The 15,488-nt window shown below is 42.3% G+C and overlaps 1 long non-coding RNA gene across 1 annotated transcript in view; it reads right to left on the bottom strand.

Moving 5' to 3' along the window:
• Positions 1–875: 875 nt before the first annotated feature.
• Positions 876–15,488, bottom strand: part of LOC112587848 — a 47,314-nt gene continuing 32,701 nt past the window's right edge. The window contains exons 3-4 of the long non-coding RNA XR_003112353.3: positions 14,741–14,911; positions 876–1,011 (exon numbers count right to left, since the gene is read on the bottom strand). This is a non-coding gene — a long non-coding RNA (uncharacterized LOC112587848). The remainder of the gene's footprint in view (positions 1,012–14,740; positions 14,912–15,488) is intronic.

Genomic DNA, 15,488 nt, shown 5'->3' with positions numbered 1-15,488 from the left:
ATTTTGGAGCCCCAAAAAAGTTTTTCATTCTCCTCTTTCATTTTCATCAAGAGGCTCTTTAGTTCTTTTTCACTTTCTGCCATAAGGGTAGTGTCATCTGCATATCTGAGGTATTATTGATATTTCTCCCGGCAATCTTGATTCCAGCTTGTGCTTCTTCCAGCCCAGCGTTTCTCATGATGTACTCTGCATATAAGTTGAATAAGCAGGGTGACAATATATAGCCTTGACATACTTCTTTTCCTATTTGGAACCAGCTTCAGTATGTCCAATTCTTTGTGACCCTAAGGACAGTAGCCTGCCAGGCTCCTTTCTCCATGGGCTTCTCCAGGCAAGATTACCGGAGTTGCTTACCATGCCCTCCTTCAGGGGATCTTACCAACCTAGGGATTGAACCTGAGTCTCTTAGGTCATCTGCATTGGCGGGCAGGTTCTTTACCACTAGTGCCACCCAGGGCAGGCCATCTGGAATAGAAGGAAGCCCTGTAGTCCCTGATCTGAAATCCTGACTTGGGCGTGCTTGTTGGTATCCAAAAGTGAAAGTGAAGTCGCTCAGTCGTGTCCTACCCTCAGCGACCCCATGGATTGCAGCCTTCCATGCTCCTCCGTCCATGGGATTTTCCAGGCAAGAGTACTGGAGTGGGGGTATCCAAAGCAATCCCCCAAAATGTCATCAAATGATCATAGTTAGACTCAGTTGAATTAACTTTATTATTGTTAATAAATACATATTATAAAGCAAACAGCAGAGATGTCTGATAGGGGCAACCATCATAGGATGATGGTCAAAGCCTGGAAGTCAGGGACATTGATGGAATTCAATCCCAGTAAAGCAGAAACTCACAGCTGGACAATTCCCTGGGTCTGATGGGAGCCACAAGCTCTAGGAGTGCAGAGGAACAGATGGCAGCACTAGTAGGTCTGATTCTGATTTCTTCTGCCTGGAAGTCTTCTGCTTTATCTCAGCTGGGGATTTCAGTTCTTCCTGATGCCAGTGATTTCCATCTGGGCCTGTGGTGAAAAATAAACCTCTGAACCATTAAGATTCGTAAAGCTGTTAGCAGTTAAGGTGTAAAAAGCTCTCGAGATGTATCTGTGCATGCGATGGTTGTCTGTTTTGTGTGAAAACAATCAGACTTGTGGAGAAAATTCAATATAGGTATAAAATTGAAATCTCTCATGCCAAGACCCTGTGATTTATTGTCCCAGAAATGAGGTACGAATGGAATGACATAGTGATGGTGAAAGTACTGTTTTGAAGATTGTAATGTCACTAATGAAAAAGTTGGCTTAAAACTCAACATTCAGAAAATGAAGATCATGGCATCTGGTCCCATCACTTCATGGGAAATAGATGGGGAGACAGTGGAAACAGTGTCAGACTTTATTTTTTTGGGCTCCAAAATCACTGCAGATGGTGATTGCAGCCATGAAATTAAAAGACACTTACTCCTTGGAAGAAAAGTTATGACCAACCTAGATAGCATATTCAGAAGCAGAGACATGACTTTGCCAACAAAAGTCCGTCTAGTCAAGGCTATGGTTTTTCCTGTGGTCATGTATGGATGTGAGAGTTGGACTGTGAAGAAGGCTGAATGCCGAAGAATTGATGCTTTTGAACTGTGGTGTTGGAGAAGACTCTGAGAGTCCCTTGGACTGCAAGGAGATCCAACCGGTCCATTCTGAAGGAGATCAGCCCTGGGATTTCTTTGGAAGGAATGATACTAAAGCTGAAACTCCAGTACTTTGTCCACCTCATGGGAAGAGTTGACTCATTGGAAAAGACTCTGATGCTGGGAGGGATTGAGGGCAGAGGAGAAGGGGATGACAGAGGATGAGATGGCTGGATGGCATCACTGACTCGATGGATGTGAGTCTGAGTGAACTTCGGGAGTTGGTGATGGACAGGGAGGCCTGGCGTGCTGTGATTCATGGGGTCGCAAAGAGTCAGACACGACTGAGCGACTGAACTGAACTGAATACTTCTTGTGCAGCCCTCTCTTGGGAAATATATGGGAAGAAATTAGAATTAAGTTCTTTGAGTTTTAAAAATTGAACAACGAATTATAAATACAATGTAAAGGGTTCAATATTAGATACAAATCTAGAATGACAGAAAACCAGAGCAGAAGTCATCAGCCAGGGTGGACTTCTTGCTGATCCAAAATGTTCTAAGACCACCAAGATGGTCTCTGACCATTTTCTTTACCCTAAGGAAAAGCAGCCACCCACTTGCTTTGCACAGCATCTGGTAGCTCCCCCCAATAAAACTCAACAACAAAAAAAATTGGTCCATACATCCCATTGAGAAGAAAGCAGAGCAGACACAGGGAACTTGTCCCTGGGGTTTACTGCTCCTTCCAGAGTCCAGGAGGTAGGCTGATAGTGAACTGGGAAGATATGAGCAAATGTCCTTTCTAATGAGGTCAGTACCACAGAAAAATATGAACCTCATATTTTCAGATACTTAGACTTTCTAAGGGATTTGAAAATTTTAAGTTTTTAGATGAGGTCTCCTGATTTTTAAACACTAGTGTTGAAAAAAATCATGTAGGTCAAATAAACCATGATTATGGGGTAGATCTAACCTGCTGGCTGCCAGTTTTCATTCCAAATAGATGTTTGCATTCCAAATAGAGTTCCATGAATGTCTGTTGAGTTCTACCTGTGCTAGGCGTTATCCTCGATGTTGCCTAGGATGTGCCTGTATCTCCTCCTGGCAGTTCACAGTCCAGAGGGAAAGAAAGACCAACTGGCAAATATGAGTGTGCTGTGCGCAGTGGTCTGGGGGTTGGAGGGACAGCTAGCACACCCATAGACTCTGCATGTCACAGAAAGCCACTTGGCGGAATGATGCCAGAGGAGTTGAGTCTTGAACCTGAGTTGAATGTTGAATGTAAACTAGGTGAGGAAGGCAGTTGGGGTAAAGAGATAAGGGCATGGCAGGAAAAAGTCATAGAAAGAACCGAGGATGAGCAGCCTGTACTGTGGAGACACCCACACAGCTCAATGAGTGACATGAGGTGAGGCCAGGGCTGGAGGGACCAAGGAGGACTTTTCCATATTAACATGTTTGGGCTTTATCCGAAGGGCGATGGGTAGCCCATGGAATATTTTGAGCAGGATAGAGATTTGGTGAAATTTCTGTTTGAAAATTCTCTTCAGCAGCTATGTGGAACATGAATCTAAAGGGGAAGAAGATTGGCATCAGAGATATACTTAGGTATCCAGAGGGGTTAAACAGGCAAGAGATAGTAAGGGTGTGAGCTTGGAGTGGAAAGGAGAGTAGGAATTTGATAACTACTTAGGAAATGAAATTGGAAGGACATGGAGATTGAAGAAGTGAAAAGAGAGGACAGAGATCAAAACCTAGATTCTAGACCTGATGTGGATGGTGTTAGGGGACATCCCCACCTACCTAGGACTGTCCTACTAAGACTGAGAGTCCCATGTGCTGGGAAGTCCCTTCATCTAAGGAAAATAGGAATGATTGATTATTCTAGTGATGGTTCTTCACCTATAGGAGGAATAGTAGAAGACATAAGTTGGGGAGATAATAAGTTGATTTGGAGCATATTGAATTTGGAGTGCCCCTGGACATCCAGATGAGGGTATCCAGCAGGCCCTTGGAATATGAGTCTGTAGCTCAAGAATGGGAGAATTTTGACCTGGAGAGAGTGGATTTAGGCACCACCAGCATAAATAGGGATTGTTTGGGAATACCATGAAAGTGGGTTTAATCATCCAGGGAATCTCTGTAGAATAAAAAGGAAAGTAGATCTAGAATGAAACGCTGGAGAATGAAACATGAAAACTCCAATATTTAAGGGGAATATAGAGAAAGAAGAGCCTACAAAAGAGGCTGAGAAGGAACAGTCATAGGGGTGTAAGGAGAACAGATTGAACATGGAATCTGGGAAGAAAAATGAGCAGAGTGTCTCAGTGTATGAGCAGTCATCAGGGTCAGAGGCAAGACATCCAGTACCATGAGGAGAGAAGACTGTGCCTCAGCTGATGATCTTAGCTGAAGCCCTCTTAGTGGTTTGATGCATAGAAGCCAGGGTTACTCCTGGGAAGGAATATATGTAAGATCAGAAAATGGAGACAGTGACTACTGTCTAACCACTTAGAAACTTGAGGTAAAGGGAACAAGAGAGGTAAAACAGAAGGCAGAAGACCATGTGTGGTCAAGGGGAAATTAGTTTCTTTGAGATGGGTAAGAACTGAACAAGCTTATAAACTAAGAGGGGAAATTTGATAAAAAGAAGAAAATTAAAGATACAATGGGCAACAGAGGTAACTGGATCAGGACCCATGGGGAGATGAAATGATATGGAATGGACTCAAAGACACAAAGGAAGAGACTGGCCTTAAACATGAGGGAGAAGGATATTACCACCCAGGGACTGTGGCAGAGAGAGCAGGCTAGGATTATCCTAAAGGAAAGGAGGAGTGTCTGCCTGAAACAGGGAAGGCACAAAACACAGGGTTGTGCTTAATGTCAGTAAGGAAAAAGTAAAAAGTGAAGAAGTATTGAAGGAAATGATGGAAATGTTGAAGATGTACCTTAGCCACTACTTTTAAGAAGAATGCATATAGTTAAAGGAGTCAGAGTATTTTCAGATAATAGTGGACAAACGATTTTTGGAAAACTTCAGTAAAAAGATTTCCAAAAACTGACTAAACACATATTATTTGACTGAGAGGATTATATACAATTGTTCCCTTTAGAATGAAATGATCTGTTGTTGTTCAGTCTCAGTCATGTCCGACTCTTTGTGACCCCCTACCAGGCTTCCCTGTCCTACATAATCTACTGGAACTTGTCCAAACTTGTGTCCATTGAGTTGGTAATGCCATCCAACCATCTCATCCTCTCTCATCCCCTTTTCTTCCTGCCTTTTATCTTTCCCAGAAACGGGGTCTTTTCAAATGAGTTGGCTCTTTGCATCAGGTGGCCACAGTATTGGAGCTTCAGCTTCAGCACCAGTCCTTCCAATGAATGTTCAGGTTTGATTTCCTTTAGGATTGATTGGTTTGATCTCCTTGCAGTCCAAGGGACTCTCAAGAGTCTTCTCCAGCAACACAGTTCAAAAGCATCCATTCTTTGGTGCTCAGTCTTCTTTATGGTCCAACTCTCACGTCCATACATGACCACTGGAAAAATGCTTGACCATATGGACCTTTGTCAGCAAAATAATGTCTCTGCTCTCTTTTTAATATGCTGTCTAGGTCTGTCAGATTCAAATAGCATCCATTCATACTGTTAAAGAGATCAGAGTACCAGACCACCTTACCTGTCTCCTGAGAAACCTGTATTTGGGTCAAGAAGCAACAGTTAGAACCAGACATGGAACAACTGACTGGTTCAAAATTGGAAAAGGAGTATGTCTAATTGTATATTGTTACCCTGCTTACTTAACTTATGTGCAGCATACATCACAAGAAATTTCAAGCTGGATGAATCACAAGCTGGAATAAGATTTCTGGGAGAAATATCAACAACTTCCCTGGTGGCTCAGCTGGTAAAGAATCTACTTGCAGTGTGGGAAACCTGGGTTCAATCCCTAGGTTGGGAAGATCTCCTGGAGAAGGGAACGGCTACCCACTCTAGTATTCTTGCCTGGAGAATTCGATGGACTATAGTCCATGGGGTTGCAAAGAGTTATATGACTGAGTGACTTTCACTTTTCAGATATGCAGATGATACCACTATAATGGCAGAAAGTGAAGAGGAACTAACGAACCTCTTGATGAAGGTGAAAGAAGAAAGTGAAAAAGCTAACTTGAAACTCAATATTCACAAAACTTAGATCATGGTATCTGGTCCCATCGCTTCATGGCAAATAGATGGATAAAAAGTGGAAACAGTGACAGATTCTATTTTCTTGGGCTCCAAAATCACTGTGGAAGATGACTACAGCCATGAAATCAAAAGACATTTGCTCCTTGGAAGGAAAGCTGTGACAAACCTAGACAGGATATTAAAAAGCAGAGACATCACTTTGCCAAAAAAGGCCTGTATAGTCAAAGCTATGGTTTTTCCAGTAGTTGTGTACAGATGTGAAAGTTGGACTGTAAAGCAGGCTTTGTGCCAAAGAATTGATACTTTTGAATTGTGATGCTGGAGAAGACGCTTGAGAGTCCCTTGGACAGCAAGGAGATCAAACCAGTCAATCCTAAAGGAAATCAATCCTGAATATTTATTGGAAGAACTGTTGATAAAGCTGAAGCTCTAATACTTTGGCCACCTGATGTGAAGAGCTGACTTATGGGAAAGACCCTGATACTGGGAAAGATAAAAGGCAGGAGGAGAAGGGGACAGCAGAGGACAGGATGATTTGATGGCATCATTGAGTCAATGGACATGAGTGGGGCAAGCTCTGGGAAATGGTGAAGGACAGGGAAGCCTGATGTGCTGCAGTCCATGGGGTTGCAAAGAGTCAGATATGACTTAGTGACTGAACAACACACTGTTATCCACCCAAAATTGATATGTTGAAACCTAATACCCAGGGTATTAGGAGGTGGGGCCTTGTTTAAATCATGAGGGTAGAATCCTCATGAATGAGATTAATGCCCTTACAGGAAAAGACACCAGAGAGCTCCCTTGCCATTTCTACCACGTGAGAAAGTGAGCCCTCATCAGACACCAATTGCAATTTCCATGACTGTGAGAAATAAATTTCTGTTGTTTATAGACCACTCAATCTGTGGTGTTTTTGTTGTAGCAGCAGAAAATGACACATACATACACACACAAACACACACTCATGCACACAGACACATACATGCCTTATATATAAACAATTTACTACTTGCTTGGACTCCAAAATAGGGATTAAACCTCTAAAACTATTGTTTTCAGACATAATCAGGCTGAAGAGAAGTTTTTCTAGGTGGGAAGCCAGTGCATAAGTACAGAAAAGCAATAAAAAAATCTCTTTCCATTTAAACTTGTGTATTCAGTTAGGTTCAATTTAGAAATCATTGAGGAGTCACTCAAACCCAATATTGAGACACATGCTTTGAAAGGAAATTATGGAAGGCAGTCAAACAATGCTCTGCTCCTTGCTAGTCTGTGGGTGAAGCCATTGCAGCATGAAGTGGATCAGTGGGGCCGGTGCCCCGCCAGCAGCCAGCAGGGTGGTCTCCAAGCTGCCCCAGTGAATCATCCTTGCTCACAGCCAGCACAGGGAAATGCCATGGCATTTCATTAGTTCTGCTTATTCTGCTCAATGACTAGGAGCCACGTGGATGATGCTTTTCAGCATATGAATTTACCTTCCGCAGTTGCTTTTTTTTTTTTTTTAATAGTAAAACAATTTTTTGCTTTTTTCTTTCTGTTTTGCTATAAAAGGAATATATGCCCTTTGTAGACATTTTGGTCAATGAAGAAAAATAGAACAAAGACCAAAATATCCCCTCTATATGGAGTAGTGTTCACATTTTGGCCTATTTCCTTCTTGTCTTTCCAATGTGGTTTTCAGATGACAAAGACTGGACTCTTCCTTTCTGAGAAAAGCAGATAATTCCAGGACAGGAAAATCCTCCTGGCAGGGGCACCAAAAAATCCTGGTCCTAATCCCAGCTCCACCAGTGTGGAGTTTGTGGTCTTGGCAGCTGCCAACCCTCCTGAAGCTACTCAGCAAATTCATGAGAAGGTGACATCAGTTGGCTAACCTCTAGAGCTTCTTTCAGCACACAGATGCGATGGGCCTGTGATGGCCTGACTCCCCAGAAAGGTGTGCTTTTCTATATGCTTTCTTCTTGAGCAGTTAGAGCCTCCCCTCTGAAATCCAGAGTCTGCTGAAGCTTTGACTGAAAGACTCAAAGGAAGGCATTTTCAAGTGATGTGATTATGCTCCTTTTTGTCAAATCCTAGAAAATTTTAAACAACTGCTTTACAACGCTGTGTTGGTTTCTGCCACACAACAGTGTGAATCAGCCATAAGTATACTTATATCCCTCCCTCTTGAGCTTTCCTCCTACCCTACCCCATCCCACCTCTCTAGGTCATCACAGAGCACCAGACTGAGCTCCCTGTTATACAGAAGCTTCCCACTAGCTATCTATTTTATACCTGGTAATGTATATATTTTAATGCTACTCTAATTTTTTTTTTAAAAAGCATGGACTAAAGATGCATTTCAGTGTAGGGCATATATCAGATATATCATAGAATCTCTAATGACACAAGGTTTATGACCAGCCAGTTAACCACATAAAGCCAGTGGCCTGCTTTATTCTAGCTAATAATTGAATTAAAAAGTCAAGGATTAATTAAACTGAGTGAACTCTGGGAGTTGGTTAACTAAATCTGGTTCAGAATTTCTCAAACTGTTTTCTTAGAAAAAAGAGGTATTCTCTAGTAAAAGAGAGTAGTGGTCAGGTAAGTTTAGGAAAGATTCGTATAAATCAAACGTAATGGGCTTCTTTGCTGTACAACTTCTTACAACTTGAAATATGCTTAAGTGCATTGAGACTACCAAGGAGGAGATGGACTCTGCCTCCTGGTTAACCTGATCTTCGAAGTGCATTGTCAAGGCAGTGTGATTCACATCTCAGGAGCAGTAATTCACATCCCAGGAATATTGGTATTCCATAGAACACAGCTTGAGAAATACTCTTGTAGCTCCTTTTCAGTTCAGTTCAGTTCAGTTCAGTTGCTCAGTCGTGTCTCACTCTTTGCCACCCCATGAATTGCAGCACGCCAGGCTTCCCTGTCCATCACCAACTCCCAGAGTTCACTCAGACACACGTCCATCGAGTCAGTGATGCCATCCAGCCATCTCATCCTCTGTCGTTCCCTTCTCCTCCTGCCCCCAATCCCTCCCAGCATCAGTCTTTTCCAATGAGTCAACTCTTCGCATGAGGTGGCCAAAGTACTGGAGTTTCAGCTTTAGCATCATTCCTTCCAAAGAAATCCCAGAGCTGATCTCCTTCAGAATGGACTGGTTGGACCTCCTTGCAGTCCAAGGGACTCTTAAGAGTCTTCTCCAACACCACAGTTCAAAAGCATCCATTCTTTTGTGCTCAGCCTTCTTCACAGTCCAACTCTCACATCCATACATGACCACAGGAAAAACCATAGCCTTGACTAGACGGACCTTTGTTGGCAAAGTAATGTCTCTGCTTTTGAATATGCTGCTGCTGCTGAGTCGCTTCAGTCGTGTCTGACTCTGTGCGACCCCATAGATGGCAGCCCACCAGGCTCCCCCGTCTCTGGGATTCTCGAGGCAAGAACACTGGAGTGGGTTGCCATTTTCTTCTCCAATGCATGAGAGTGAAAAGTGAAAGTGAAGTCGCTCAGTCGTGTCCGACTCCTAGCGACCCCATGGACTGCAGCGTACCAGCCTCCTCCATCCATGGGATTTTCCAGGCAAGAGTGCTGGAGTGGGGTGCCATTGCCTTCTCCATTTGAATATGCTACAGATTCTCAAAGAAGTACCTTTTTGAAGCATCTTTCAATAACTATATGTGAATGCTATAGTCACTGTGGTGGTATCCTGAGCTGAGTTTTTAAAGCCCATAATCCCCTTCATCTTTTATACTAGATGTTCTAAGTTTTGAAAGTTCTTGTGTTTGTAGGCCAGTATTAATTTTCTCAGATGCATGTTTATCAACTAGTGCTAACTTGTGCGTAACACTGTACCATCATTGATTTTTGCCTCTGTGCACCTATATGATCTTGGGTGATTCATTTAATGCCTTTAAGTAGGGTCAGGTGACTTAGGCTGGGGTTCAGGAGCAGCAAACACTGGGCAGGGAACTGCTTCAGGGACTGGCAAGCTCAGTGTTAAGATTTCCAGGATTTGAGGATGTTAAAGGAAAAGCAAAGGTCAGGGAATCCTGGTTGGGGGAGGGAAGAGGTGGGGAAGGATGTAAGGCAGAGGCAGAGGGATCTGAGCTGTCTATCCTAATGTTGGGCTTTTCTGAGTCAGGTTGTTGCAAAAAAGGATCTGCAGAGGCCTCATCATCAGGAGGAAAGTTAGGGGTCAAAACTGAGGAGTAGTCTTGGGCTTCTTGGGCCTGATTGACCTGTCACTTTCTAGAAGAGCAGTAAACAGGCTGGTGCAGTAGTCAGGCTGTACCTGTAGATATGTGAGCTAAGGATCCAAGGAGGCAAGCAGTTCCATAACAAAAGTTGGAAGTTTTCGATTTGGGTCAGGCAAGAGTAGGGGGGGTGCCCTTCTGGGCAGGTGTTTATTTTTACCTAATTCATCATCCTTTGAGAATATTTATAGACTGTACAGGCCTTTTCTAGATAGGGTTTGAGGCCAGCCTGAAGTGAAATAATGCTACTACCAACATGAAGTACTTAGCAACAACATGTGTATATATATATATTTAATCAAAAGTGTCTATCAGTGTTTTGGGACATAGTAGAAAAAAGAGGCTTCCACAGATAATTAGTAAAAATAAAAATTATTCTTGACTCTCCCTCCAACTCCTCCATCCTCTCTTCCTATTCTGTTGTCTCTTCCCTGCCTTTGGCCGTGAACTCGCCTCCCACTTCTCTAACTCTGGGGAGAAGTGTGTGCTGTTTCCCAAGGGTCTTGACTCACTTTCATGCCATTTTTGCTGTTATCCAGACCTTTAGATTGATCATATGCTGTGTGCTGTGCTAAGTTGCATCAGTTGTGTCCAATTCTTTGCAACCTCACAGACTATAATCTGTCAGTCTCTGCTACCCATGGGATTCTCCAGGCAAGAGTACTGGAGTGGGTTGCCATGCTCTTCTCCAGGGGATCAAACCCGCATCTCTTATGTCTCCTGCACTGGCAGACGGGTTCTTTACCACTAGCAGTACCTGGGAAGCCCCTTTGATTGATCACAGCCCCTAAACAACCAGACTCTTTGGCTTTGGTTCCTGAACTCCCTGCATCCCTTTCATCCTCCCACCAACTTCGAAGACCTGCTGTGTGAGTTGGACAAGGGGCATGAGATGAGCAAGGCAGACATAGCCCCGGACTTCGGTCATAGACCTTCCGCCTCCTGCTTCCCCAGGCTCTTGGAGTCATGGGATGTGTTCCAGGCTGCCTGACCCCCTGACCTCTGGCCTGCCTTGATCCAGCCAGTCTGTCCTGTCTTCCTTCTTTATTTCACTTCTGACTCTGCCCCAGGGCACCTGCTCCTTCATTCCCTCCCCATCAGGTCCTTCCTTTGTCTTCCACCTCCTTTCTCTTCCCTCTGCTTCCCCTCTGTACTAATTGTAGTCTGTTCATAGTTCTCATTGAATTCTAGAATTCCAGCTCATCCTGCTCTCCCTGGCTCTGCTGGGCCTCTGCTAATCTCACCTGTCTTGCTGCTGAGGATTTGTGGCGGGACCTCATTTCCTGGACAGGAGGGGCTCTGTCTGCCAAACGGGATTCCATTATGCCTTCTGTTCCACTCTAGGGAGCAGCACAACCAGCGGCTGGCTGATTTTATCACAGGAAGTCCATTTCCAGAGGGCTTATTAATTCAGATACAAATGTACAGAAAGCTTCACAAATTCCAATTTGTTAGGTAAAATATGTCTGAACTAAAGCATTAACATGCCTTAATTATAAGGTATTTGAAATAAACTATATAGCTCAGATGGTAAAGAATCTGCCTGCAATGCAGGAGACCCTGGTTCAATTCCTGTGTTGGGAAGATCCACTGGAGAAGGGATAGGCTACCCACTCCAGTATTCTTGGGCTTCCCTGATGGCTCAGTTGGTAAAGAATCTGCCTGCAATGCAGAAGACCCTGGTTCAATCCCTGGGTTGGAAAGATTCCCTGGAGAAGGAAATGGCTACTCACTCCAGTGTTCTGACCTGGAGAATTCCATAGACTGTATAGTCCATGGGATTGCAAAGAGTTGGATACAACTGAGTGACTTTCACTTTCACATACATATATATGTATATGTGTGTATATATATATATATCAGACACATATGTATATACACATGAATTTAAACTTAATAAATGAAGCTGTACAAAACACTAGAAATACAGTAGAAATGGAAACAGTGTGGACGTGGGGTCTGGAGAACTGGCTTTCTGGGCCCCACTCTGCCTCTAGCTGTGTGATCTGAGGCAAGCCACTTCATTTCTCTGGACTACAGTTCTGCAATCTCCTTTCCCTGCAGTGAAAAGAAGCATTCTGACTATATATAATGTTCCTCCATTTTATAATAACAGTTGCTTGCCAAAACTACAAAAATGAACCAGCTAAACCCCTTTGGAACCTTCACAAATAGACAAGTGATGGTGCCATACTGAAGAGTTTTTACTGCAGTAATAATTGAAAACCTACAGAAGCAATTTTTAAAAAGGCTATAAATCTTCAAGTGTGTGATGATTAGGGAGAAACATGATGAAAGAGAGGGTGCTTTGGTTGCCAAACCATACTAATTTGAGGAGCTACAAGGCCCTGTTACTTCAGTTCCTTTCTTTGTACTACATTTATTAAAGCACTTTGGGAACCTTCTATTTTCCATTTGAAGCTAATGATACAGTAAAGAATTAAAAAAAAAAAAATTCTCCATTCTCCACCTTACAAATGGGCTTCTTGAACATCCATCATTATTAAATATCACAACTGGATTGTGCTTTATAAAATTCCCTGGTCATACAGTAGGGCCCAGTTGTTAGGAATTGGGCAGGTTGTACTGTACCTTCTCACTATACTCAGATGAAGGCCCTAGTCAATGGGTAAAACAATATCCCTTATGGGAGTGTTCGGTAGGGCAAAATGGCTGATTTATAAAAAACTTGAATGCTTTAACATAAAACAGATGTTTATTAATGTGGAACAAATGGATGAAGTCATGAATATTTTGTAAATCATGGACTCATGTAGCTGAAGACGACCTTGAATGTTTGGTCTGGGCTTGTTCTGACATCTGCTTGGGTTCTGACATGATTGTTTGTTTACTAACCTTTCTAAGGTGCCTTGGAATGTGGGCCAGATAAAGTGGGTAAAAAGGAGACTTGCGGTCTGTATGAATAACTTGATTCCTTTGTTTCAAAAATTTAGCTGTTCAATCTTTGACCTATACTGCTTCCTATGTTGTAATTCTTAATAATTTTTGAAGAGTGAAAGAGAGTTGTGTTGGTATGATATGAGAGATCCATACCAGTAACTCATTGCCCTTCCTTTCTTGCATGGCCCTTTTCCCATCCCCTCTCCCCTACTCTAATCTCTTATCTGTCTAGGGAAATGTTTGCCAAATGACTGATTAGACTTCCACAGTAAATTGCATTTTCTGGAGATGATCCTGATAGCATTTTCACAGCTTCCATGGAAGGTTCTGAGATTATGTATCTTATCTTCATACTTTTGGTATCTTTGGTCTAAACTGCCTGGTATCTCTAAGATTTAAAAAAAATTTTTTAGTGTGTTTTAAATGGACAATCCTTTGAAGTTAGGGGCACAGTGCTTCCCTGGTCTTTATACACCCAGTCAACACCACAATATCTTGTGGTATTTTTCCAAACCACTTTCCAAACCATTAGTGATGCAATTCCAAAACCATTTGGATGATTGATTATTTATAATTAGGAAAACTAGAAGATGAACAATATGAAAACAGAATTGAAAGGGAATCGGAACTGTGTTCTAGTCTGCATACCGATTTTTTTTTTTTTTTTTTTTTTTTGGCTTGGCCTGGGGTTGGGTGAGCAAAAGATAAGTCACATAGTGTTCAATTGTACCCAGAGTAGCCATCCCCTGGGATGGACTTTGATTCACAAGCCATGATGTACTCTTGGCCTTTTTCTTGAGATGTCTGCAACTGTTTTAGCTGCATAGAGAGTTGATGATGGAAATGAAGAGGTGTGTTACTGAAACACTCAGGCTCCCTGGTTCTGAAACCATGGCTGTGACTGTGCAGCTTGGGCTACCAGAGAGAATGAAAGCAGAGGTCTTCTGAATGAGCATATCATCCCCAGTCCTCCTTCCTTATCTCTGCAGGTCACACAGCACCTGAGGTGCACAAAGCAATGTAGGGAAGCACTGAATGGGACTTGTAACTGGCTAAATATCCGCCCCCCCTTACTTTTTTTCTTTTCTAATTAATTTTTTTTATTGGCGTATAGTTGATTGACAATGTTGTATTACTTTTTGATCTACAACAGAGTGAATCAGCTATACATATATCCACTCTTTTGTAGATTCTTTTCCCATATAGGTCATTACATAGTATTGAGTAGAGTTCCCTGTGCTATACAGTAGATCCTTATTAGTTATCTCTTTATGTATAGTAGTGTGTATGTCTCAATCCCAGTCTCCCAACTTATCCTTCTCCTCTCCCCTCCGACCCTGTAACCATAAGTTTGTTTACTACATCTGTAACTCTATTTCTGTTTTGCAAATAAGTTCATTTGCAAAACAGAAATAGAGTTACACCCCGCCTCCCACCACCTTTTTAAGATTCCACATATAACTTCCCTCCTTACATTGACACTCATATCTATTTATAACTGAAATTCATTGGTTTTGCTTTGGTTCCCTGTAGCAGCAAAGAGCAAATGTTACTTTCTCTGACAATCCCTTACTCTCCTCAGTCTTCCATTATTATTTTTCTGCTTCTCATAATCTCTCAAAGATGACTGTCAGTGATTCTGAAATTCCTTGAGGCCCTGTAATCCAGTTCATACTGGCCTGGATTCTTGAGGCCACTTGAAGTGTCTAGGCTGTCTCTCACTAGCTCAATAGGCAAAAGCCTATCTGGAACTGAAATTCCCTCTTTGCGTTGTTTGTTTTACCTTCTTTAGGGTTGAACACTGGGCTGCCTTGTTGAATAGCACAGAAGGAAAAAGTCACTGGGCACTTCTGCTTTCTCTCTTCTCTCCTTTATCACTACACCAAATTCCCAAATGAAGTTCTTTGCTTTTGTCCTTGCTTCAACTATATCTTGAAAAAGCAATGAATGGCTCCTTAAAAAAAAGAAAAACAAGTCTTAGACAGATAACGCTCATCTTTAGCTTTTGTGACATTACTTGAACAAGTTCATGCTAAACAACAAAAATGGTACCTAGGAATACTATAGGTAGCTTAAATACTCTTGTCTTTCTGTTAGTAGAATTTGACACCCTAACTGTTTCACTCAGTGTTATATCATGAGAGTCTCTCCAAGTCATCGGAATTAATTTATATACACTGTGTTCACTCATTCCATTAATACTTATTGAGCAGTTACTATATGCCAGAAACTATTGCAAATGTTGGGATGCATTGAAGAAAACAATAGAAACAGAGCTTAGTGTTAGAAGTTACTAATTACATAGATGCTTAATCATAATAGTGCCACAAAGAAAATAAATACATGTGGATCATGAGAGAGACTGGATGGGGGACACTGACCTAGTCTGGCATGTAGAAGAAGCTCATTGGAAAAGACCCTGATGCTGGGTAAGATTGAAGGCAGAAGGAGAAGGGGACAGCAGAGGATGAGATACTTAATAGCATCACCAAGCCAATGTGCATAAATTTGAACAAACTCCTAGAGATAGT

This window comes from Bubalus bubalis, chromosome 11 (assembly GCF_019923935.1).
Source record: "Bubalus bubalis isolate 160015118507 breed Murrah chromosome 11, NDDB_SH_1, whole genome shotgun sequence".
In the NCBI taxonomy this organism is placed as follows: domain Eukaryota; kingdom Metazoa; phylum Chordata; class Mammalia; order Artiodactyla; family Bovidae; genus Bubalus; species Bubalus bubalis.
Note: the sequence above shows the minus strand (reverse complement) of the source record. Positions and strands in the feature narration are given on the sequence as shown.